At 41.5% G+C, this 26,798-nt stretch overlaps 2 protein-coding genes across 4 annotated transcripts in view; one reads left to right on the top strand and one right to left on the bottom strand.

Moving 5' to 3' along the window:
• Window positions 1-26,798, bottom strand: part of LOC139455476 (protein MTO1 homolog, mitochondrial-like) — a 191,453-nt gene that overhangs the window by 50,020 nt on the left and 114,635 nt on the right. The window lies entirely within an intron of this gene.
• The window catches only part of LOC139456273 (5-hydroxytryptamine receptor 4-like), a 120,564-nt gene that overhangs the window by 28,978 nt on the left and 64,788 nt on the right, over window positions 1-26,798 (top strand). The window lies entirely within an intron of this gene.

Here is a 26,798-nt window from a genome sequence, read left to right as displayed (position 1 = left end):
CATTTATGATACGCCAAATTACAGTCAGGTCAATGCTCATGGCGCTACATTATTATTAATGGATCAATGGATCATTCATTCTCAGCTCCCTTGGGAGAATACAACCCAAACAGCCTGTGAGGTGCTAGAAGGTAAAAAGTCACATTACCATCTCATCCTACAGGGTATCTATTTACTGCTGAGTGAACAAACTCCTATTTTAAACAAAGTCACATGCTCATGGGGACTCCCCATATAATGTCATCTTCCCGAGGCAAGCGTGTCCATTGGCCTTTATCAAAGCCTAGTTTCTACCCTTGCCACATCAAGGCCACTTTCCTTGGCTCGAACCTGGCGCCACCTCGCGTAGATCATGAGTTGTGCTCCTTGTAAAGAAAAAGTGATATCTCGTATAGCTTCACAAAGACGGTGACTACCATGGGCGACGACCTAGTCGATCAGATAACAAAATCATTCACGATTTCATCCCTGACACAAAAACATAGGCAATCGTTTTGCAATGAAAAAGACATGTCAACAAAGACAGACAGCGGTAAATTATATTCAGATGAAGGTGTACCAGTCGTGGATGCTGATTTTGTGAAACTTTCTGTGATTGGACTGTCGAATTGGGCGATAGTCCAATCATATTTAGCACAGAAAAACTTGCTTGATGTGGCAAGGGTGGAAACAAGACTTTGATAAAAAGCCAATGGACGCTCTTGCTTCTGGAAGATGATGTGATGTGTGCTTCAGTGTGGGGCAGGACCGAAGCCCTAGAAACTCTCAGGAGCCAAGCTTAACTGAGCCTCACCCATCCAACTACTCTCCGTAACCGCTAGTTTGCGTGATTTGTGATCATGTGCCACCACATTTTGAAATTTATAATTTGTGGAATGTAAACATATCACAATGCTACAACATTTGGTGAGAAGTTTCTTACAACATGACACAACACAACATAGATTACAAAACACCCAATGTTTTTCCAAGATCAGTATCCTTGATGTCACGGATTGGGTGCTGACAAACTCAGATACATAATCATAAACAGGGATTTGAACCCATGATCAAAGGTTTCTGGGGTGCATAAGGGACACAACTCTGCACAGCCAACTGAAACAACTGGGCCACCCGTGCCCCAATACTTGTAAGCTTTTTGTTTGTTTGTTTGTGTGTTGTTTAACGCCGCACTCAGCAATATTCCAGCTATATGAAGGCGGTCTGTAAATAATCGAGTCTGGACCAGACAATCTAGTGATTAATATCAGGAGCATCGATCCACGCAATTGGGATCAATGACATGCATCAACCAAGTCAAAGAGCCTGACCATCCGATCCTGTTAGGCGCCTTTTACGACAAGCATAGTCGCATTTTACGGCAAGCATGGGTTGCTGAAGACCTATTCTACCCCAGAATCTTCACGGGTCTATATATACTTGTAAGAAATAACATGAGAATTAACATAATGAGGAGAAAATGATGATTTGACAATTATACATTTCTCCTCATTCCTAAATATGCTCTTATTTATAGTCATGATCTCCATCGCTTTGGTTTGGTCCTTCCCTCCCTCCATCCCTCCTTCCTTCCCTCACTCACTCACTCACTCACACACTCACACACTCATTCACTAATAGTTTGAACTTTGCTAATTTACCTCAAATATCACCTGAAAAACAACATCTTTATTTCTCTTGAGGATCTCTTTGTTAGTCTTCATCAACAACACACTGACTGTGTGGATTGCGTCTTTCCAAACACACTTCTAATTATTGATTTTAGACCTTGATGAACTCTTTCCAGTCAGTGCAGCAAGTAAACATCCTGCTGACAACTCCAACTGTCAAACTGTTAATTTGATACTTCTAATTAACTACAGGGCTATAGTAAACAGGTCTACATAGTCCTGCACCATGACTGTGGAATTTATTTAATTTATGAAAAAAAAAAGCCATCTAGATACGTGTACAAAAGCAAGTCTAGCCAGCTCTAGGTAGCTCTATTCCACAGCATCGGGGAAAAGTATTTGTGTAATTTTAGAGTAGAGAAGGGTATTGTGTAATAAAATATTTCATAGACTAAATGTTAGTCTAAGGTCTACACAATTGCCAGTCTTCCTGAAAATTGAACATGATTGTAAATATACATTTGTCTTGTTCTCATTCACATCATGATGGCATGATTGTGATGCTGCAGTTTGGTGTAAACCTGCTCTTAACAGTATTTTAGTTATTTCATGAGTGTCAGCTTGATGAGTTAGGGAAGCCCAAAGTGATGCAGGTCTTCGACTTTTACCATTGGTACTACGGTTTTAGAACTTGCATGATACAATCATCAGTATAATATTTTATAAACCATTTCATGTCTCTTTTAAATTATGTGTACAAATTGTGAATGGTATGTGACATTAAGTTATCCCACCGACATTGTTACTCAAAGTATCACTATCAGTGAATTCATGTAGCTTCAAAAAGGTTACATGTCAAATGGTGATGAAAGATGATGATGATGATGATGAAGGAAAAGATGACAATGTTAATGTTGATTATCGATGATGATGATGATGATGATGTTGATGTGGTTGGTGGTGATGATGATGATTATCGGTGATGATGATGATGATGATGATGATTAAGGAAAACATGCTGCTGCTGCTGCTGCTGCTGATGATGTTGCTGTGGTTGGTCACGATGATGATGATGATGATGATGATGATGATGATGATGATGATGAAGGAAAACATGCTGATGTTAATGATGATGATGATGTTAATAATGATGATGATTTTTATTATTATTATTATCATCAATGATGATGTGGTTGGTGGTGATGACGATGATGATGATGAAGGAAAACATGCTGATGCTGCTGCTGCTGCTGCTGCTGCTGCTGCTGATGATGATGATGTCATCATTCCTTACATACTGTTCTCATTCATAAATAGATACTGCACCCCTAATTACATATTACCTAAGTGGTTAGATTCTATATTGAACGAGAGAATGCCACTTTCATATATACACCCAATAAAGTGGAGATTTCATTGCCCATGTTTAGAACCTGCAGTGCTGTGAAGTGTTCAATAAAGAAGAACATGATACAAGATGTAAGAGATACCTACTGCCCTCCAGCACTGGCTCCTGCATACCGGCACTGATATTATCTGCTCCTTCAGTCATAAAACGGTCTCTGCTTAGAGGTTTGCAAGTGCACAGTATCAAATGTCAGGGGGACCCAACCTGTTCCTAAACAGCACTTGATGCTGATGATGTGAGAAGTCATCGAACTCTGATTAACTCCATCAATACAGAGCCCCATGAAGATCTCGGGTTGGAATTGGTCATCAGCATCCCATGTTTGTGATATGAGAGGCGACTAACGGGATCGTGTGGTCGAGCTTGCTGACTTGGTTGATGATGCATGTCATCATATCTCAATTGTGTAGATCGATGCTCATGATATCAGTCACTGGATTGTCTGGTTCAGACTTGATTACTTACAGACTGCCGTCTTATAGCTAGAATATTGCTGAGTGAGGTGTTAACTAAACAAACAAACAAACAAACAAACAAACAAACAATCAGTACAGATCATTGATGCAAGGATGGTTCCTTGTTCATAATTTCTTTTTTCTCTTTACAACTGTAAAAAATTGTTTGATAGGCATTCATCACAAAATAATCATCATTCATGCAGTTTTACCAAGACGTTTCACATTTACTGGATCGTCTCCATGGTCTAGTGGTAGAGCGTCCCCCCCAGAGAGCAGAAGGTCCAGGGTTCGATTCCCGGCCATGTCATACCAAAAGACATTAAAAGATGGTACTTGTTGCTACTCTGTCTGGCGCTCGGCATTAAGGGGCTAAAACAAGGACTGGTCGGGGGTATTCATGTTAAACTGCGGCATGGTATCTCAGTGAGCTAGCACTATAAATCGGCATCAGTCCGATAGTACAAGCAGCCACACAAACACACACACGTACATGCACGTCGCTGTATAAGTGCAATGATCTTGGATGCGACTTTAAACCCCATTTCACCTCACCTCACATTTACTAAATTGGAAATAATTATTTTTCATTCAGTTTTATGACCGACCCTTAATGTACTTAAACAAATGTCAGTTAATCATTTGTCCAAGTTAGCAGAAGTTAAATAAAATAAAATAAAATATGGGATATTTCTTCACAAGCAGCCACACACAGCCACACACAGCCACACACAGACACACACACACACAGACACACACACACACACGGCATTAAGTCCTGGAACACATGTCAAACTATGAACCCAAATTCAGAAAGGAGAATAACGGGCTACAGTAGCCAACAGAAACGAAAGACATGACTAAAACAAATCTTAGATAACAAAACAGTTAGCTCTAAAAAATTGTCATGATTTATAGAAGCAATGGCATACTTTTCGTCACACACAAAATCTTACTGAGCAAAACCTTTTGTTTCGGTTTTGATTTAAAACAAATGTTGCTTGCTGTTATTTCACACCTGAGTTTAACAAACAAATGTGAGGAGACATTAAAAAATCTCTTGAATCATGTACTGTGTGATAGACACAGAAAACAAGCAGCAAAAAGGATGAGATTTATTGAGTAGATTCTGAGATGGAAGTAAACAAATACTTTTGTGGAAAACATAGCAAAGAAAACAAAACAAGTATTCCTACACTCCTAATTCCAGGGTCTACCAAGAAAATGGGGCAGTGTCCGAGTTGTGTTAGGCGCTACAATTCCTTTTGCAGAATTGCCTCCCTTAGGTGAGCCAGAATCCAATGATCGTAGTTTGAAGCCTAGATTTACATTGATTATATGTTTCTAGGTTTGTCGGCATTCCACTGCTCATGGGTTTTAACGAGTGTGTCCAAGTCGTCTAATGCACAACAATTCAGTTTGCAGAATTGCCTCCCTTAGGTGCACCAGAATCCAATGATCGTGTTCCAATGATTGTGAAATAATGTTCAAAGCACAATCACTCACTCACTCACTCACTCACTCACAAAACAAACAATCCACACATTGAAACTGTTGCCAGAACAATGGTGTGACAGTTGTATGTTTCTGCAGGTGTTCTGATTGCTTGAGTCGCTACTAATCTGTAATGTCAGTATAAGGACACACCTAAACCTCAGGGGATTATTTACTGGTGTGAAAGTCAATATTAACCTTGGTTCATCCAAGCGTCACTATCAGAAATCTATTTAAGAAATCTACTTTTGGCAACTGTCAAACTATGTTTTATGTTTTAAAGACTTGAATGACAAATTTGAATGCAGACCAGGAAGTTCATGTTTGATTGAGTTTCATGATTGAATGAACGAACAGACAGACGAACGAAGGAAGGAAGGAAGGAAGGAACGAACGAATGGGCTACTTCCATTTCCACAAGGCTCCCAAACTATTATCAAGTCATGTCCCAACACATTGTTTCAAGACCCTAACCTTAATCGAGACGACTTCTTAAGATCCGAGTCTCAGAAAAGTGCAAGTAACTGGCATTGAATAATCCAAACAAGTTTTCTTGCCACCTACATTTCATGTGGTGGGATTTGTGAAGACCAGATAGTGCCATGCCTGTAGAGTACCCATGCCCCAAAACTGACAATGACAAAATCATGTTTTACAAAGACCTGAATGCTGACCTTGACCTTGACCTTGACCTTTCCAAAGCAGGACCCCCATGCTTAGGTACTTTTTGACCTTTGATCTCCTGATCGGATTTGAAAAAATAATTGCCAAGTCCGTGTGAAATAAGTTCATTGTAGGATATCCTCTAATGTAAATAATCTTCGCACCATATTCAGAAGAGTTAAAGTATGAGACAATTACCTTTTGACATAAATGCAACATATGATCTGGCAGTATTTGTTAGGAAAGATGTGAAAATAAAGTTCCTTCCTGTAGAGGTATCCTTGCCTCAGGAACTGACAACGACATGACCATACATGTCTTACAAAAACCTTAACCTTTGACTAAAACCCAAACTTATTAAAAACAGCGTAACTTATGACCTTGACCTTTGACCTTTTAATGACATCTGCCAAATAAAATTCCCCAGTTCCATTTGGCTTCAAGAAATCCTTTGACGAATAACACGTAATGTCAATGATGTTTGTGTAGGAGATCTTAGAGTGAGTGAGTTAGTTTGGTTTTACGCCACTTTTAGCAATATTCCAGCAATATCACGGCGGGGGACACTAGATATGGGCTTCACACATTGTACCCATGTCGGGATTCAAACCCGGGTCTTCGGCGTGACGAGCGAAGGCTTTAACCACTGGGCTACCCGACCGCCCCAGGAGGTTTTAGAAAATTCACCAGCGCAACTATTACCCGATCAGCAAGACTCACAACTTTAACACTCTGGGTGTAGAATACCAGTAACAATTTCCCTAATTAAGCAGATCCTTCCACTTAAACTGTGAGTTCAACACAAAAGTAGCACACCTTATGCAAACAGAGTGATACTATCTACTGAGCTTATACCCACATGTTGATACTTACAAGCACATGGTTGATGAACATCTCCAGTTTTTTAGCGTATTGCTTGACACACTGCACAGACAATATCCTGTTTTTTGTCAATGATTTTCCCTCACATCACAACCTTTTTACAAGGTATCATCTGGGACATCATTCAGCTTTAAGCTGTGTGGTTTTTTCCTGCACATAACCTTGGTGGACTTATTTCTGTTTGCCTCACAAGGTCATCTTTTGCTTATTTGTTTTACTTGTGCAACCGTTGTCATGGTTACGCTATTGATACATTGTCAACATAAGTGCATCTCAGTGAAAAAAAAACATGAATGAAAGTCTCAAAGACAAACTCATGAAGCTTGCTGCTGTTTGATGGAGGGGAAAGGCATCCAAGATTATGAGTGAGTGAGTAATTTCACACAGTTTGAACATGAACATTGTATGTTCACGCAAAAGGATGGAAGTACAGGGTCAGAAATATCTCTTGGGCATATGGTACAAGAACAATTGTTATGTTCTTGCAGAAGGTAGTACCAGGTCATATACAATATATATCTCTTGGAATGTGTGTACAAGAATTCTTTTGTTCCTGCAGAAGGTTGCAAATACTGGGTCATATAGACTATATACCTCTTGGACAGTTGGTACAAGAACACTGTATGTTCCTGCAGAAGGTTGCAAATACTGGGTCATGTGCACTATATACCTCTCAGACAGTTGGTACAAGAACACTGTATGTTCCTTAAGAAGGTTGCAAATACTGGGTTGTACTCACCATGAAACATCCGATTTAGAAAAGGTCCTCAGCAACTCATGCTTGTCGTAAAAGGCGACTATGCTTGTCGTAAGAGGCAACTAACGAGATTGGGTGGTCAGGCTTGCTGACTTGGTTGATGCATGTCATCGTATCCCAATTGCGTGGATCGATGCTTATGATGTCAATCACTAGATTGTCTGGTCCAGACTCGATTATTTACAGACCCTCGTCATATAGCTGGGATATTGCTGATTGTGGTGTTAAACAACAAACAAACACAGAAGCAGAGGAAGCAATTGAAAGGATAATCATGTCATAACAGAATCTATTTGGGTTTCAGTTTTTCAATGTCAGTATTTACCTTTTAACAAAAAAAGCATTTTGTCACAAAACAAACAAAGAACATGATTTAAAATATTGTCTGTATTATATGGAAATATATAGAATACTTTTTTTCAGGTATATATCTACAGATACCACAGTCATAGTCACTTATACACTAAATCATTCTAACCGCCTCCGTGGTCTAGTGGTAGAGCGTTCGCCTAGAGAGCGGAAGTTCCGGGGTTCAATCCCCGGCAACATCATACCAAAAGACGTTAAAAGATGGCACTTATTGTTACCCTGTCTGGCACTCGGCATTAAGGGGCTAAAACAAGGGCTGGTCGACTCGGAGTCGGTATACTGTTTCTGAGTGGAGTATTCATGCAGCATACTGCAGCTTAGTATCTCAGTGCGCTAGCACTGTAAGTCGGCATCAGTTCAGACTAGTACAAGAAGCCACAAACACACACACATACATGCACTTCCCTATATAAGTGCAATAATTTTGGACGCGACATTAAACCCCATTTCACCTCACCCTAAATCATTCTATCAGGTCTACTTCATCCTCAACCTTTCTCAGAAAGTGTGGCAATGTGTAGCATGCACCAACAGTACATGAAATAGGGTACAAACAAACAGAAACCATGGTCTCGGTTGCAGAACACTGAGAGTTTTGTATACCAGTTGTCAGATACTGATGCTGTGCCAGCTACATCTACCAATACCCAGAGGCATTCCAAGACACTGATATATGCCTGCACAGAAAGCGCTGAGAATTCTTACTTGCTAGGCCACAATGAATTAATCGTTAGATTTTCATCCATATTCTTAAATAAAAGTGTCCAAACCATTTTCATATTAATTAGAAATCTCTGCTAAAGGAAGAGTCAGTATACAATTCCAACTATATCATGAGCATGTGTTTATGAATCGCTATCAAACAGTGATGATATCAGGTGCTTGAGAAAAGGTCGTGCACCACTGGTGGCACCCTCACAAACACATGCATAGGCAAGTCAATTGCTACAAGATGTGAGGCAGGATTCAGCTTATGTTTAATATATTTTTGTTAAAAAAAACTGGTCAAGGGCTTGTGTATGTTTACTGTCAAAGGGTGTGATCCGTATGATGCATGATTGTTGGTAAGACTATGTACATGGTGTATTTAATCAAGTAAAGATAAATTAGGGGGCACACATAGTAACTTATTGTGTTTGTGATTATTTGAGGACAATGAAATGATGTGAGGTGGGCGGGGATGAAATCTAATAATTCATGAAATTGACTTTTAGAGTATACTTTGATAGCATAAATCTACATAAAACTGTACTTTTCACAATAATATAAAATTTAGTGATAACTGTATATTAATGACATTTTTTATGAAATTGAACTTATTGATTAATCTTTACATGACCAAGTGTACATGACCCGTCCCACAGATGCCTCCGATTCTGACCCACAGGTCCCTCCCAGGCCTCTTCCAAGGGATGAATACCTGACCCACAGATCCCTCCAAGCCTGACCCACAGGTCCCTCCGTTCCTGACCCACAGGTCCTTCCCAGGCCTCTTCACAGGGTTGAATACCTGACCCACAGGTCCCTCCCAGGCCTCTTCCAAGGGATGAATACCTGACCCACAGATCCCTCCGAGCCTGACCCACAGGTCCCTCCATGCCTGACCCACAGGTCCTTCCCGGGCCTCTTCACAGGAATGAATACCTGACCCACAGGTCCCTCTGTGCCTGACCCACAGGTCCTTCCCAGGCCTCTTCATAGGGATGAATACCTGACCAACAGGTAGCTCCCAAGGATGAATACCTGAGCCACAGATCCCTCCGTGCCTGACCCACAGGTCCCTCCGTGCCTGACCCACAGGTCCCTCCCAGGCCTCTTCACAGGGATGAATACCTGATCCACAGGTTCCTCCCAAGGATGAATACCTGACCCACAGATCCCTCCGTGCCTGACCCACAGGTCCCTCCGAGCCTGACCCACAGGTCCCTCCATGCCTGACCCACAGGTCCTTCCCAGGCCTCTTCACAGGGATGAATACCTGACCAACAGGTAGCTCCCAAGGATGAATACCTGACCCACAGATCCCTCCGTGCCTGACCCACAGGTCCCTCCGTGCCTGACCCACAGGTCCCTCCCAGGCCTCTTCACAGGGATGAATACCTGATCCACAGGTTCCTCCCAAGGATGAATACCTGACCCACAGGTCCCTCCGTGCCTGACCCACAGGTCCTTCCCAGGCCTCTTCACAGGGATGAATACCTGATCCACAGGTTCCTCCCAAGGATGAATACCTGACCCACAGATCCCTCCGTGCCTGACCCACAGGTCCCTCAAAGGCCTCTGACCAGGGATGAATAACTCACCCACAGATCCCTCTGAGTCTCACCCATAGATCCTCTGAGGTCTCTGACCAGGGGTGAAAGGCTGACCCACAAATCTCCTCCAACAGCTGTAATGGCTGTCTGCAGTACTGAGATAATGTATGCCCCACTGTTCATGTACCTGGGCTGTGTCAGTGACTTATGCCGAGACCTTGGAACACTTTTTCCACTCCATGAGAAATTCCTTTCCCCAAGACACATGCTCAAGACATTAGCAGCCAATACCACTGATCATAGTAGATGGCTTCAGTCACACATGTGTACAATCATTGTCAGCTCATATAGCTGCCATATATACTAATCCTGGGGATGGCTGGTGTCTCCAAGTCTAAAGTCAAGCTACCATCTTCTCTTATATCAGTTGCAAATCCTGGGGAGGTAAGGATGCATGCGTGAGTGAGTGAGAGGGGTTGAGGTGGGGTTAGGTGGGGTTGGGTGGGGTGGGTGGAGGTTAAGTTACGGTGATGCCTCCACATTTGAAAAAAACATACTGTATTCGACGTAATAAGTGCCCAGGGTGCTCTCAAAATTAGAAATCGGGGACTCTTATTAGAATATAATTTTGGTGAAAAAAACATAGTTGAAAGATAAATTTCATGGTTTATGCTGACAGCCTGAAATGATTATATATGAGAGATACATTTTTCCAGAATTTAATTGCCCATAATTAAAGGTGCATATAACACACGAGTGCGTATTATACACGAGTAAATAAGTGCTGTGTACATTGATCAATTGGAAGGGGTACTAATTGGTATTGGTCACTATATTATAATAATATAATATATATTAGCAAATATCGCTGTGGGCGCTTATTAGAGCGGGGCACATATTTAGTCGAATACGGTATAGACTCCAATAATGTAAAAATCGTAATGTTAATGTAATACTCATGTATATTACTGCCTGATCATCATGTCGAACCCATCCCCAAAGTAGGTAAAATTACATTTTAAACTGTGACCCTCCTCCTTACAGCATGGCAGACACAGGTATACACACACATTTGTAATAAGTGCCCTGTGTCATGCAACATTATGGTGTATTTTAGGTACCAGGTACATATTTGTTTTCATATTTTTTCTGCTCCAAACATTTTCTTGAAGCTTAGATAATTATTATTATTATTAGTAGTAGTAGTATAATTGTAGTAGTGAGTGATTAAGTGAGTGAGTGAGTGAGTTTGGTTTTACGTTGCTTTTAGCAATATTCCGGCAATATCACGGCGGGGGACACCAGAAATGGGCTTCACACATTGTACCCATGTTGGGGTTCGAACCCGGTCCTTCGGCGTGACGAGCAAACGCTTTAACCACTAGGCTACCTGACCGCCCCAGTAGTAGTAGTAGTAGTAGTGGTACTAGTAGTAGTAGTAGTAGTAGTAGTAGTAGATCACACATTTTTATACTGCAGGTATCCAGGAACTAGTATCTGCTCAAATAAGGTTTTATTTGTTCCCCAATCAGTGGATCAGTTTGCATTCCAGTAATCATTTTCAACTCCCTGGGGAGTATACATCCCAAACTGCCTATGGGCGTTAGAGGGTCTTTACATCAACTTCACATATCAGGTACCCATTCTCTGGGTGAACAGAGGTACATTTGAACTAAGTCATTCGCCCAGAGTGACACCACACATATTGACACTTCTTTTTTGGGGGTGTGTTCGTATTTGTGTTTACAATCTGGTCATCCGCCATCAGACAAGCAGGTTCTTTTGAGCGCACAGGGTGAATGCTCTGTACACTAGGTGTAGTGACAACACTGTAAAGTCCTGTAAACATTGTTGGTCCCAAGGCTGAATAACAACCCGGTCACTACCGGAATACGATCTCAGCACCTGACGCTTTTGAGTGAGTGAGTATGGTTTTACGCCGCTTTTAGCAATATTCCAGCAATATCACGGCGGGGGACACCAGAAATGAGCTTCACACATTGTACCCATGTCGGGAATCGAACCCGGGTCTTCGGCGTGTCGAGCGAACGCTTTAACCACTAGGCTACCCGACCGCCCCCTGACGCTTTTGAACACTTGTGGGGTGGTCGGGTAGCCTAGTGGTTAAAGCGTTCGCTCTTCACACCGAAGACCCGGGTTCGATTCCCAACATGGGTACAATGTGTGGAGCCCATTTATGGTGTCCCCCGCTGTGATATTGCTGGAATATTGCTAAAAGCGGCGTAAAACCGTACTCACTCACTTTGACCACTTACCCACTCCGCCCCCGGAGTTTATGTTAACGATGAAAACAGGTGACTATTGTGTTATGCAGGTCCAGGTAAACTTGGGTTTCTTGGTGTCTTGGTATCTCAGTGTCATCTTGTTGGCCTGCATCTCATTCAGAACACCACCTCAATACCCTGTGAGGATTCCAGCTTAGAGTGAGTAAGTGAGTGAGGTTTTATACCGCCTTTAGCAATATTCCAGCCATATCACGACAGGGGACACCAGAAATGAGCTTCACCCATCGTACCCATGTCGGGAATCGAACCCAGGTCTTCGGCGTGACGAGCAAACGCTTTAACCATTAGGTTAACCGACAGCCCCAATTCCAGGTATCCTCAGCACACACTGCTCAGGCTCAGCAACTTGGTTGATTCCATGTCATCCTACCATGATGGCGTGAATGGATGCTTAATCTCATTAAAATCAGATCTTAGTTCTCGCTATGTCTAAACAAAGATCTGAGGACATCCCCTTTTGGGTCACGTCAGAACTACCTTTCATCCGACCAATCAAAGCATCGCTTACTAGATCAAGAAAGTGACGGTTGGAATGTGTTTTCTATAATCATGCAACATGGAAAACGTTAACACGGGGTAATCTGAATGACAGTTACGGCCCGTAAGACTGATTCCGTCAAAATTATCGACTGTCTCTCGCTTCCATGGGATAAACATTTTAACAGAGGAGGCCATATATACATACATAAGACATATATTAGACATTCCAGGATGTTCATTTGTTCAGTTTTCAAAATTTCAATCGAGAACTGTGTCAACATATTTTTCAAGCTTTAAAAATTAATAGTCTCAACTGGAAGTCGCCAGGTTGAAACGAGTGCTGTCAAGCTGCTTTCAATTGGCTGATGTCAACTTCTTGTTAGTCGTTTCAGTTGTCGGTCAAAGTTCGTGAAAGGTCGTTCTGACTTGACCCGTAATGTCCTCAGATCTTTGCTTATCAGCAGCGAGAACTTAGATCTGATTTTAATGAGATTGAATTGATGCTCACAATATCAATCACTGGATTGTCTGGCCCTGACTTGATTATGTACAGGCCACCATCATATAGCAGGAATATTGCTGAGACTGGCTTTACAACAACCAAACACTACCTTAATACACACAGAATAAAACTTGGCATGCATGAATGTGTACAAAGACTAACAATGTCATCATCCATTCAACAATGTACACTATGAAAATAAACACAAACACAGATTCGGAAACACAATGAATACACCAACAGGATGCTCTTCAAAGAAACCATTATCCTACAAGCACCACTGGTATCACAATCTATCCAAAGCAATGCTTCATTCAAATATTCTTTGAAGTCAAGTATTTCTTGATCCCCGTAATTTAGGAAAACCTTTTTCTTCTCAATTAGGACTCAACAACCTGGTTTCAAGTTCAGAAAACATTCTAAGACTAAATAGAGAAACTGGCACCGCCATACAGCATGGTGATATAGATGTGGGTATCACCATGGCTGGCTCAGTGGGCATGGCACCAACGGACTCCAAGACCCAAGACGTGAGGATCTCTGAAGAGATAATGTCAATACAACAGATACTACATACATTACCAGGGGCAAATGTCTCCTCTGTAGCGAACATACAGTCTAACGCGAGTTTTGTTGCGCTCACCTTTTCGCGAACACCTGGTGTCATCACTATTTGATAGTGATTCATAAACACATGCTCATGATATGGTCGGAATTGTATACAGACTCTGCTTTATGCAGAGATTTCTATTGGATATGGAAAGGGTTTTGTTGATTTATTAATTTAATTAATAATTTTGTAGAAATTGATTCAAGGATGCTTAATTAACAATTGTTAGTGGAATTTACTTTTGGCCTGGTTCCAAATCAAGACATTTTTTGTCACTTCCGTAAAGAACAGACTCTGGTGAAGTGGTTCAAAAACACATATTTCGCAAATGTCAAAAGGAATATCAGGGGTTAAAAAATACCATTGCCCAACGCCCGTGCCAAGTAAGGTTAGATGTCGGGCGAGTAGTATACGTTTTCTAGCATGCCAGTGGACAAGTAGAGCACACAAAATAAACTGGGTCAAGTTTCACGAGAAAGTAATCATGTTATCATGTTACTATATTTCATTGGCTAATATTTTGTTAGTGTCCCATACTGGCAATCTAATTTGCATACAGGCAGGTAGGTCGATGTTAGGCAGGTAAACAATGAGAACCAGGCTTTTTTCATTGATAAATTGTAGTAACACTTCTATATATGGCACATGCTTCTTGGAGTGAGTGAGTATGGTTTTATGCCGCTTTTAGCAATATTCCAGCAATATCACGGCAGGGGACACCAGAAATGGGCTTCACACATTGTACCCATGTCGGGAATCAAACCCGGGTCTTCGGCGTGATGAGCGAATGCTTTAACCACTAGGCTACCCGACCGCCCCTGCTTCTTGGAAATTAAATGACGGAAAGCTGACTCCCTTTCTTGGAATTTGTAATGCCAATAGCAGTAATCGGACTGTGGTTGCTGTAAATAACGGTGAGTTGTTCGATCAACCGATGACTTCACACATGATTTTCTCCCGAAATGAACGTAAACAAATAGTGAATGAAATTTTGAATAAAATAAATAAAATATATAGCAAAAGTCCAGATATACAATGAACACATTTTTATAATCATATAGTATAATAGTGGAATTAAATTGCATACGCCAGTCCGGATTTGTTGACTGGTATTTCCGTATGTGCTTGAAGTGATCAGCTGACACTGTTTTTGAAGATGTGGGGAAAAACATCGTCTCAGTGTAAAACTTGAAGTTACATGTATGAAATATGCAAGTAAATTTTGGGAGCCAAGTGTTACTGCACGCTATAACTGAGTTGGCGCTATATTGAGTTGGCGGTATATTGATGTGGCACTATATTGAGTTGGCGGTATATTGAGAGGCGCAATGGCAAAGGGACACTGTGTGTATCTCGCGTTCTCAGTTCTGTAGATTGAATTTATTAGCTTGATCTTGGGCACATTCATTTTATATAGGGCAAGTGAGAATGTTGGTCTTACTTGGCCTTGAGTCAAGTAACATTTTTCATAAATTTTCAACCCCTGGAATAAACTTTTGGCCAAGTTCTAAAAAAGACAAAGTTTGGACCCTGGTGAAGTGTGGGAATTAGTTCAAGTGAGTGACAATGGTTTTACGCCGCCTTTAGCAATATTCCAACAATATCACGGTGGGGATGCCAGAAATGGGCTTCACACATTGTACCCATGTTGGGAATCAAACACTGGTCTTCTGCGTGACGAGCCAACGCTTTAACCACAAGGCTACCCGACCGCCCCTTGGGATTAAGTTCAAGGATGCAAAATTTGCATTTGTTTATGCAATACACTTTTGGCCTGGTTCTAAAACAAGGCATCGTTTTAGGCACCATATTATCTTGTCAGCAAAGAGAAAGGGAGTTCGATTTTATGCCACTTTCAGCAACATTCCAGCCATTTTCTGACAGGGAATACCAAGATTGGTTCTTAGGGAACTGAACCTAAGTCTTTGGTGTGACAAGCTTTGATCAACAATTAGGATACCTTACTGCCCTATAGGTATGTGGCCACAGTACACACTTGTGGCAGCTGGTAGATCTTGTCGATAGCACTGATGGTAGGAGTTAGGGAGCAGTCATTTGATTTTTTCAGGAAGGGCAGGATTTTTTCTAAAACACAATCAAGCTCCTGTTTTACTGAAGAAAACATACATATGCCTCTTGTTGTAGGACAAAAAATAATGTGCCTTTTTCTTGCAGACAAGTGTCTAAGGAGTACAGTTAGTTATTTTTATTCACTTAAAAAAATAATCATTAAGGCCCTGTTTATGTTGGAAAAAATAATTGAGGTCTTAAACATTAAGGGGGCAGTCGGGTAGCCTAGTGGTTAAAGCGTCCACTCGTCACGTCGAAGACCCGGGTTTGATTCCCGACATGGGTACAATGTTTGAAGCCCATTTTTGGTATCCCCCGCTGTGATATTGCTGGAATATTGCTAACTAATATCAAATTCACTCACCCACTCTTAAACATTAAAAAAAATATAAAATAATACTCATTGCAAAACCAAATCCTAATCCCCCTCAATGAAAAACAAATGGTTTCTCCCTTTGGGTCAAAATGTGTTCATTTCTAGATAATGATAACTGTTATTGGCCATCTGTTGCTAATAATCTAATGCTAACAGTCATATGACTTAAAAACTAAAAACAACTACCAACTTGTCCCAAAAAGTCATGAAATCAGAAACATTGGAAATTTTGCTAATATGTTTGTTGTATATTGCGGCAATATTTTTTTCCAGGTGTATGACAGAGGGCTGTACATAATCCACTCTGGACCAAACAAACCAGTGATTGATATTATGAGCAATGTCACATGCTGTTGGGGTACGATGATGTGCAATGAATGAAGTCACACAGCCTGACCACCCAATCCATTTAATCCCCTCTGTAAGCTTTTCTAACATAGTATTCCCTCAGACCGCCATCATATAGCTGGAATATCGCTGAGTGCAGCGTTAAACAACAAACAAAACAACAACAAAAAACCATCCTGAATGGGAAAAGTAGCTTTGAAGTTAATACAAGTCATATCATGTCTTTCTGTCTATCTAGCTTCTCAAAAACCTTTAAAAAAATAAAAACTATTCAGTTACATCCTCATCAGATATGTACAATATCTTCTCATCTTTATGACTTACACATAATCCAACACCACTTGTTGCAGATCGTAAGTGTTTTACGACCACCCGTGAGTCTCCACTGAAGCCATAAAGCTTTTCAGCTTGCTCCTATTTTATCTCAGTTCACCATTAGCAGGCCATTAATGTCTGAAATTTCAATCAGCAAAGATTATCAGTCAGTCTGACCACACAGATAATCAACACCATAAAGTGTTCCTGTACAGGTGTTTCAGCTCCTTATCCGCCTACACACATTAAAGACTGAAAACACACCCACCGCCATGTTGCATTGGTATAATGAAGGCTCATCCTCTAGCTGTGTCAGTGCTTCCCCCAGATTAATCTCTCACAGTCCTTGGACCATATTTATTTCCCCTTTCATACAGCTGCTACTTTAATGCTTTAATCCTAAATGAAGCAAGTCTAGATTTTCCACAGGTTCTGAACCTCACTCAGGCTCCTTTTCAGTTTAAATGTAGCTGCATGTTTCTATGGAAATTATATATGTTCAGAGACTAAGTGTTAGTCTTTCTCCAGCAATACAAGTGTAATCCTACATGTTTCACCAGTAGTGAGTGAGTGAGTTGTGTTTAATGCCGCTTTTAACAGTATTCCAGTCATATCAAGGCGTGTCAGCTTAATGTGGGAGGAAAGCCCCAAGTGATGCAGGTCTTAGACGTTTACAACTTAGGTGAAACCCACAAACTCGGGTATGGTGCTGACAAACCTAGAAACATAATTGGGGCGAACCGGGATTCAAACCCACAATCATAGGTTTCTGATGTGCCCAAGGGACACAACTCTGCATGGCGAATTGTGGCGCCTTATGGCGCCTTAGACAACTTGGCCACCCGTGCCCCCTGTTTCACAAGTACAGCGAGTGAGTATGGTTTTACACGGCTTTAAGCAATATTCCAGCAATATCACGGTGCGGGACACCAGAAATGGGCTTCACACATCGTACCCATGTCGGGAATCAAACCCAGGTCTTTGGCGTGATGAGTGAATGCTTTAACCACTAGGCTACCTGACCGCCCCCCCAATACAGTACAGTAAAGCCCCGCTTGTCCGGTCACCCCACTTATCCAGAATCCTGCCTACCAAACGACTGTCATAATAAGAGTCATCAAGAGGTGACATAAACTCCTGTTCTTGTGCAACTCCGAGTAAGGCTATCTATACCCCACTTTTGGCTCATTGCTATTGGGTAAGTTCAGTTCAGTTCAGGGGAGAAAAAAATAATGCTGTTCAGTATTTTTTAACATCCCAAATCATCAATAGGCACCAGTTCACCGCTAGACTGATCTGTATAGCAAGTTTCAACAAGAAATATTCAACAGAGTTCTACTCCGGAAACAGAAATCGGACAGTGGACGGACGGACATGCTGATCGCTATACCCCTCATTTTTGAAAAAATGGGATAAAAAAGGGAACAATTACTATTCAAGATGCTTCATTTTGTCCGGAAATCCGGTTTCCGGAACAAGTCAGTGAATTTCCCAAACCAGTAATACACAATACAATTACCGGACAGCGTCAGTGCATGATGATGTTGGTTCTCTAAGTCATCCCACGGGACCCAACATCAAAGGGTCAGCTAGCATTTGATCCCAGTGGACTAAGATGCTATTTGGATGCCAGACTGGGCATTAATCTGATTTTAATTAGGCAATAACTGGCAATTAGGAATTTGACTCTGAGGTGTAGATGAGTATATGTCACCAATTAACATGCGCTAACAAACTTGGTTCTAATTACGCTCTTACCTCTAACCTAGTGACGTCACTACGTGCAGTAATCTTGAACATGAACCCCATTTCACCTCACCTCATCTAATTTATCCGACCACCTTGAATGATGAAGAACAGCTCCATCATCACTGCCCTGCCACCTAGCTTCCTCCTCTAGACACACTGTTACACATTGTTTCCTAAACAGTTGTATTCAATTTGACTTAAGGTCTAATCCATCAGAAGGGACATCCGTATCAACCCTTCTGCCACTCCTCATCGCCACTGCTTCCGCCAGAATGTTTCACCTTTGCATCGAGCTCGTTACCTTCACATAAATACACCACACACACCTGCAGATGGCGAGACCTCTGTGTAACCACACGCCTTCAAACCCAACTCCTGGGAGGGCTATCTGATGCCCACTGGATGAATCTGAACATTTAACACATGGTTCTTCATGTTTGAAAACAAATATAAATGACTGCATTCTTTGTACAGCTGGAAACTCCAAAGAAGGATGAGTTTTTTGTGTGGAATGGATGAAAGGAAAGCATAGTGCTGTTATCGTTTTTTTATGTTACTGAGGTTACAAGGTTTTGTGGGCAAAATACTTTGAAGAAAACAACTTCATTCAGGTTAATGTTAAAAGTGAATAAAAGTTCATCTTGTACTGAAATTTGATCTGGCAATGATGCAACTAACATCTATAAACTAAGCTTCATACAACTCAAGCACAATTTATTTGTTACCAGAGATAATGATTCAGCTACATTGGTACATTTTTTTATTGTGCTTGCAGATCTTAGAAGTCCAGCATCAAACTGTTTCTCTTCCAGCATGGTGCTGAAGGGCAGTTAGTTAGTGTCAATGTGTACTAACTGATTAATCAAATCCCAATGATGCACCAGGTCATTTGTGCTACATGTATATGATTGTACCAGGTCTTCTCTTCCTCTGGTCTTCTGTGATACATGATTCCCCCAGGTCTTCTGTCCCAGGTCTTCTGTGATACATGATTCCCCCAGGTCTTCTGTCCCAGGTCTTCTGTGATACATGATTGCCCCCAGGTCTTCTGTCCCAGGTCTTCTGTGATACATGATTGCCCCCAGGTCTTCTGTCCCAGGTCTTCTGTGATACATGATTCCTCCAGGTCTTCTGTGATACATGATTCCTCCAGGTCTTCTGTCACAGGTCTTCTGTGATACACGATTGCCCCAGGTCCTCTCTTCCTCTGGTCTTCTGTGCTACACGATTGCCCCAGGTCTTCTGTGCTACACGATTGCCCCAGGTCTTCTGTCCCAGGTCTTCTGTGATACATGATTCCCCCAGGTCTTCTGTCCAAGGTCTTCTGTTATACATGGTGGCCCAGGTCTTCTGTGATACATGATTCCTCCAGGTCTTCTGTCCCAGGTCTTCTGTGACACAAGATTCCCCAGGTCCTCTGTCCCAGGTGTTCTGTGACACAAGATTCCCCAGGTCCTCTGTCCCAGGTTTTCTGTGACACAAGATTCCCAAGGTCTTTTGTCCAAGGTCTCCTGTTAAAAATGATTCCCCAGGTCTTTTATCCCAAGTCTTCTGTGATGCATGATTGCCCAAGGTCTTCTGTCCCAGGTCTTCTGTGATACATGAAGCCCCAGGTCTTCTGTGACACATTATTGCCCCAGGTCTTCTGTCCCAGGTCTTCTGTGGCACAAGATTTCCCAGATCATTTATCCAAGGTCTTCTGTGATGCATGATTGCACCATGTCTTCTCTCCCACGCTTTCTGTGACACAAGATTCCCAAGGTCTTTTGTCCAAGGTATTCTGTGACACAAGATTCCCCAGGTCTTTTGTCCAAGGTCTTCTGTGATATATGAAGCCCCAGGTCTTCTGTGACACAATATTGCACTAGGTCTTCTGTCCAAGGTTTTCTGTGACACAAGACTCCCTAGGTCTTTTGTCCAAGGTCTTCTGTGATACATGTAGCCCCAGGTCTTCTGTGACACATTATTGCCCCAGGTCTTCTGTCCCAGGTTTTCTGTGACACAAGATTCCTGAGGTCTTTTGTCCAAGGTCTTCGGTGTTACATGATGCCCCAGGCCTTCAGTTATACATAAAGCCCCATGTCTTCTGTGACACATGATGCCCCAGGTCTTCTGTGATACATGATTGCCCCAGGTCTCCAGTTATACATAAAGCCCCAGGTCTCCAGTTATACATAATGCCCCAGGTCTTCTGTGATACATAATGCCCCGAGTCTTCTGTGATACATGATGCCCCAGGCCTTCAGTTATACATAAAGCCCCAGGTCTCCAGTTATACATAATGCCCCAGGTCTTCTGTGATACATAATGCCCCGAGTCTTCTGTGATACATGATTGCCCCAGGCCTTCAGATATACATAATGCCCCAGGTCTTCTGTCCCAGGTCTTCTGTGACACATTATTGCCCCGAGTCTTTTGTACCGAGTCTTCTGTTATACATCATTGCCCCAGGTCTTCTGTCCAAGGTTTTCTGTGACACAAGATTCCCCAGGCCTTCAGTTATACATAAAGCCCCAGGTCTTCTGTGATACATGGTTGGCCCAGGTCTTGTGTGATACATAATGCCTCAGGTCTTCTGTGATACACGATGTCCCAGGTCTTCTGTGACTTATGATGCCCCGGGTCTTCTGTGATACATGGTTGCCCCGGTCTTCTGTGATACATAATGCCCCAGGTCTTCTGTGATACATAATGCCCCGAGTCTTCTGTGATACATGATTGCCCCAGGTCTTCTGTCCCAGGTCTTCTGTGATACATGATTGCCCCAGGTCTTCAGTTATACATAATGCCCCGAGTCTTCTGTGATACATGACTGCCCCAGACCTTCAGTTATACATAATGCCCCAGGTCTTCTGTGACACCTGATGCCCCGGGTCTTCTGTGATACATAATGCCCGGAGGCTTCTGTGATACATGATTGCCCCAGGTCTTTGGTTATACACAATGCCCCGAGTCTTCTGTGACACATGATGCCCGGGGTCTTCTGTGATACATAATGCCCCGAGTCTTCTGTGATACATGATTGCCCCAGGTCTTCGGTTATACATAATGCCCCGAGTCTTCTGTGACACATGATGCCCGGGGTCTTCTGTGATACATAATGCCCCGAGTCTTCTGTGATACATGACTGCCCCAGACCTTCAGTTGTACATAATGCCCCAGGTCTTCTGTGACACATGATGCCCCGGGTCTTCTGTGATACATAATGCCCCGAGTCTTCTGTGATACATGATTGCCCCAGGTCTTCGGTTATACATAATGCCCCAGGTCTTCGGTGACACATGATTGCCTCAGGTCTTCGGTTATACATAATGCCCCAGGTCTTCTGTGATACATGATGCCTCAGGTCTTCTGTGATACATAATGCCCCAAGTCTTCTGTGATACATGATTGCCCCCGGTCTTCTGTGACACATGATTGCCCCAGGTCTTCGGTTATACATGATTGCCCCGGGTCTTCGGTTATACATGATTGCCCCAGGTCTTCGGTTATACATGACTGCCCCGGGTCTTCTATGACACATGATTGCCCTGGGTCTCCGGTTATACATGATTGCCCCGAGTCTTCTGTGACACATGATTGTCCCAGGTCTTTGGTTATACATGATTGCCCTGGGTCTTCGGTTATACATGATTGCCCCAAGTCTTCTGTGACACATGATTGCCCTGGGTCTTCGGTTATACATGGCTGCCCTGAGTCTTCTGTGACACATGATTGCCCCGGGTCTTCGGTTATACATGATTGCCCTGAGTCTTCTGTGACACATGATTGCCCCAGGTCTTCGGTTATACATGATTGCCCCGAGTCTTCGGTTATACATGAGTCTTCTGTGACACATGATTGCCCCGGGTCTTCGGTTATACATGATTGCCCCGAGTCTTCTGTGACACATGATTGCCCCGGGTCTTCGGTTATACATGATTGCCCCGAGTCTTCTGTGACACATGATTTCCCCGGGTCTTCGGTTATACATGATTGCCCCGGGTCTTCTGTGACACATGATTGCCCCAGGTCTTCGGTTATACAAACCAGTAATGGGTTATCTGTCCCCTTGTCGAAATTCTAATCTGTGTAATTTGGGTAAAAAAGTTTGGATTGTTTGAACAAGATGATAAAATTGTGTTAGCTGATGATGATTCCAATTTGTTAGTGGTGAAACTGGGAAAGTCTAGCCTTCAAGCCGACTTATAATCTAATTTAAACCAGGCGTTCATTGACTTTAATTTAATCAAATCAATTGTCAGTTAAACACCCCGAGGCAATGTCAGGATAAACATTTTTTCTACCACTTAAGTAAATGATAGAGCACCATAATGAAAAACTTGTGTCGCTAGATTGATTTGAACACGCAAAGACTGTTCCATTGTAATGCTATTGAATGTAGTCTCCTGACACTTCAAGGTATTGTGGGTAATTAACAATTAAATATCTGCAAGAATCAAGACTAATAGTCAATTTCTTAAATATGGGTCAGACCCGTGAAGATCCAGGGTAGAATAGGTCTTCAGCAACCCATGCTTGCAGTAAAAGGCGACTATGCTTGTCGTAAGAGGCGACTAACAGGATCAGGTGGTCAGGCTTGCTAACTTAGTTGATGCATGTCATTGTATCCCAATTGCGTGGATTGATGCTCATATGGTCAATCACTGGATTGTCTGGTCCAGACTCGATTGTTTACAGACCATTGTCATATAGCTGGAATATTGCTGAGTGCAGCGTTAAACAACACACAAACAAACAAACAAATAAGTATGGGACAACATGTTCTCATTCAGCGTGCAATATAGTCCACTAAGAGTATATGTAAGTGTGGTAGTTATTAAATAGCTTCTTTAAGAAACGAACAAAAAATATTTTCTTAATCAGAGCTCTGATTGCTCATAATATGCCCATTAATTTATTAAAATTCTTCAAAAACATGCACCAAAGAGCAAAATGGCTTGTGAGAAAGTTTTCGTGAGTTTTTTTCACATGCAACACAAGTACAGTGGCTCACACTGTGAATTGACTTTTTTTGCGTGAACGTAAAAAATGGTGTTAATACTGGGTATATATCCATGTAGAAGTCAATTCTTATAAATAAACATGTGAACAATAATACCTTCACAGGCTGCTCATAAACACTTAAAAAACAACAATCAGTGACATCAACAGCACAATAATGTAATACAAGCCCCGCCCATTCTTTTATCAGCCAATCAGGAAACAGTAAATCATTAGTAGTCGCGGCCTATTATTTTCACTGGTTTATGGAAACATATACAAACGCAAAATTGATTGGAACAACAAACGACATGGAAACACTTGCAATATATTTATTTACAGTTAAGCATGGAGTTTGTGAGTTGTGTGCTCTATTTGCCAAGATGCGAAAACAATATTTTTTACTCTATTCTTTAAACAATACCTCCATTGTATCAATGATATGAAAAGAAGGCCAATGAAACTGGGTTTTTTTCATATGGTAAATTCCAAAGATAAATTAAACTTTTGAGCAAGTTTTTCAAACATGAAAGATAACAATTCATCAGTATATTTTTCTTTTAACTTTCAAAATCTATGGATACATTTCATAAGGCACTTCTAATATTTCTATGAACACTATTTGTGGTAAAATTAATCTTTCAGAGAGTGTATTACCTACAGAAGACCTTGTAAGATCATAGAATACCTAAACTCTTCAAAAACCCTCATATTACAAATGCTAGCTTCGTCAAACACAAGGAAGTTATTTATGAAATTATGGGAGCACATGTGGTTTAAGTTGTCTGGTAAACACAATCACATAGCTTTCCCCACAATCACTTCCTTCATTCTGTCTCTATGAATCATCCTCATATTCCGTACTCATGTATTCCATCTGTCTGCAGCCTCTTCACACTCCCGATGTTTAATGTTGACCGATTCCAGTTGCCAATGGAAACATGCTCCTGGTTTCTTCCATTATTCCTGTTAATTTAGACCCAAACACCCCATCACTAACCCCAAATATAGCCCCCACCAATGCCATGTACTTAGTATCTTCCTGCCCGCCCAATATGACTTGATGATATTTTCCTATTGACTACATATAAATAAATAAAATACCTGTCCTAACCAACCTGTGCACATGCACATGGTGGCACATGGTCCTATTCAGTGAGTGAGTGAGTAAGTGAGTGAGTGAGTGAGTGAGTGAGTGAGTGAGTGAGTGAGTGAGTGAGTGAGTGAGTGAGTGAGTGAGTGGGTGGGTGGGTGGGGGATGGGTGGGTGGGTGAGTGGGTGGGTGAGTGAGTGAAGAGTGAGTGAGTGAGTGAGTGAGTTGGGTTTAACGCTGCTTTTAACAGTATTCCAGTTATATCACGGCGTGTCAGCTTAATGAGGGAGGAAAGCCCCAAGTGATGCAGGCCTCAGACAAATACAAAACTTTGCATAATAGATGTGAAGTAAAATTAAAATTTGAAAACAGACTTTCTCTCTTTTTGTCATGATATTTTTCAAGTTTTTTTCACTTTAATCATAGTTCTAATTCTTTCATGGGTCATTTAAAAACAATATTAGTAAAAAGATTATTGTTGTTTTTACTTTGAGTAGATCAAGTTGTCCTACAGATAATAATTATAAAGTGATTAAAAAACCCTTGATATGTCAAAAATAACTGAGATATATATATAGGACATCATGTAACAGATATGTCACTCCTTCCCAATGTAAAAATCACAGCAAATCACAGCAAATCCCCGTGGCAAGCACAAAATAAATTTGTTAAAAAGAGATATAATAGCAACAATATCTCTAACAAAATAACATTCATATAAGTCATTTTCTTTGAAACATCAGGCCATTATTAATGATCAGAAACTGCACACTTAAATAAGCAATTATCAACATGGCATTTGTGAATATATAAATATTTCTAAAACTTGATAACCCCGCCAATAGTATTAAAATATGACAACCTTTTCCTGCACAAAGTCAAAAAGAAGAAGACTGGGGTGATATGGTTCTCTTTTCATTAAATACAAGGATATTAAAAGTATAAAATATTTGAAAATTTTGACAAGGATTTTTTTATTTGAACTTTTGATAAATGTACCATGAAATCCTCTCACCAAAAGACATTCAGAAAGATGCCAGTTTCATACAACTACCTTTCATTTAATCAAAACTCTCCAGACAATCAACTGGTCTTGTGTAAGACTCAGGCCCAACGTGTAGTTCCAATATTGGAGATTTTTATGAACTGGTCTCGTCACTGTTCTGTCTACCAGTAAGCAGATCTTCTTCGTCTCCAGTTCTCATTTTGGGTAACCCCCCAGGAAGTTAAAGAAAAGCTGTGGCAAGATTTCCTCTCCCCCCCCATGTTCTACCAGTGCCTAAAGAATGTCAGCATCTGTAAGTTAAATGCTAGAATAATGGCTTTCCCACAAGAAGCACAAAAACTCTCTCAGAGCTAAAAATAAAGCCAGGAAAACTGCCTGCAGGGGGGATTCCTTCAAGTGGGTTCAAGCAGCAAGGTCCTGATGCCACTGGAGCCAGTGTTTACCGTTATCACACACCCAGAAACATCCAACAAAGCTGGTACCGTTGACCAAAATCCTTCTTCTAAATTGCTGCTTTCCAGGACAAACTACAGCTTGTGTAATAAGCTTCTTTTGGATGAAAGTGAGTTCCGTGTAAAAAACTGTGTCATAGGACCTGTAGATTGTCGGTCCGTTACCATGGATATTTCATTATAAGCCATCACTGACACTTTCAGAATGAAATCGGTATTAAAACTGCACTGAAGTGTATGGTGTAATCTACCAGGGCGGATCCGTGCGAACCTACACCCGGTGGATATTTACATGACACGTGCCATTTTGGAATAATCTTGGGTGAAGGGTCAACGAATTTCCTGGGGAAGTAAACAGTTTAGGCTGCACATTGACAGGTGTATTTGAAGCTCTCTGCCGTTTTTTGCCTGAATACCAGACATATTGGAAGCAGGCATTTCAATGACATGCCTGGTGTGTTTACAAAGAGTCTGATTATGTAACAATTAACCCACATGTGCTTCACAGGGTATTCCTGTTGTGTTGAAAGCTAATTGTTTCAACATGTCAGAGCTAACAATTGATTAAATACCTGCCTGTTACTTTGAAATACCTGGTCTGCTTCTAGCTTATTG

Source organism: Haliotis cracherodii, unplaced genomic scaffold (assembly GCF_022045235.1).
Source record: "Haliotis cracherodii isolate W230 unplaced genomic scaffold, xgHalCrac1.p SCAF_11, whole genome shotgun sequence".
In the NCBI taxonomy this organism is placed as follows: domain Eukaryota; kingdom Metazoa; phylum Mollusca; class Gastropoda; order Lepetellida; family Haliotidae; genus Haliotis; species Haliotis cracherodii.
The sequence above is the reverse complement of the archived record's forward strand: the minus strand, read 5'-3'. Positions and strand labels throughout refer to the sequence as shown.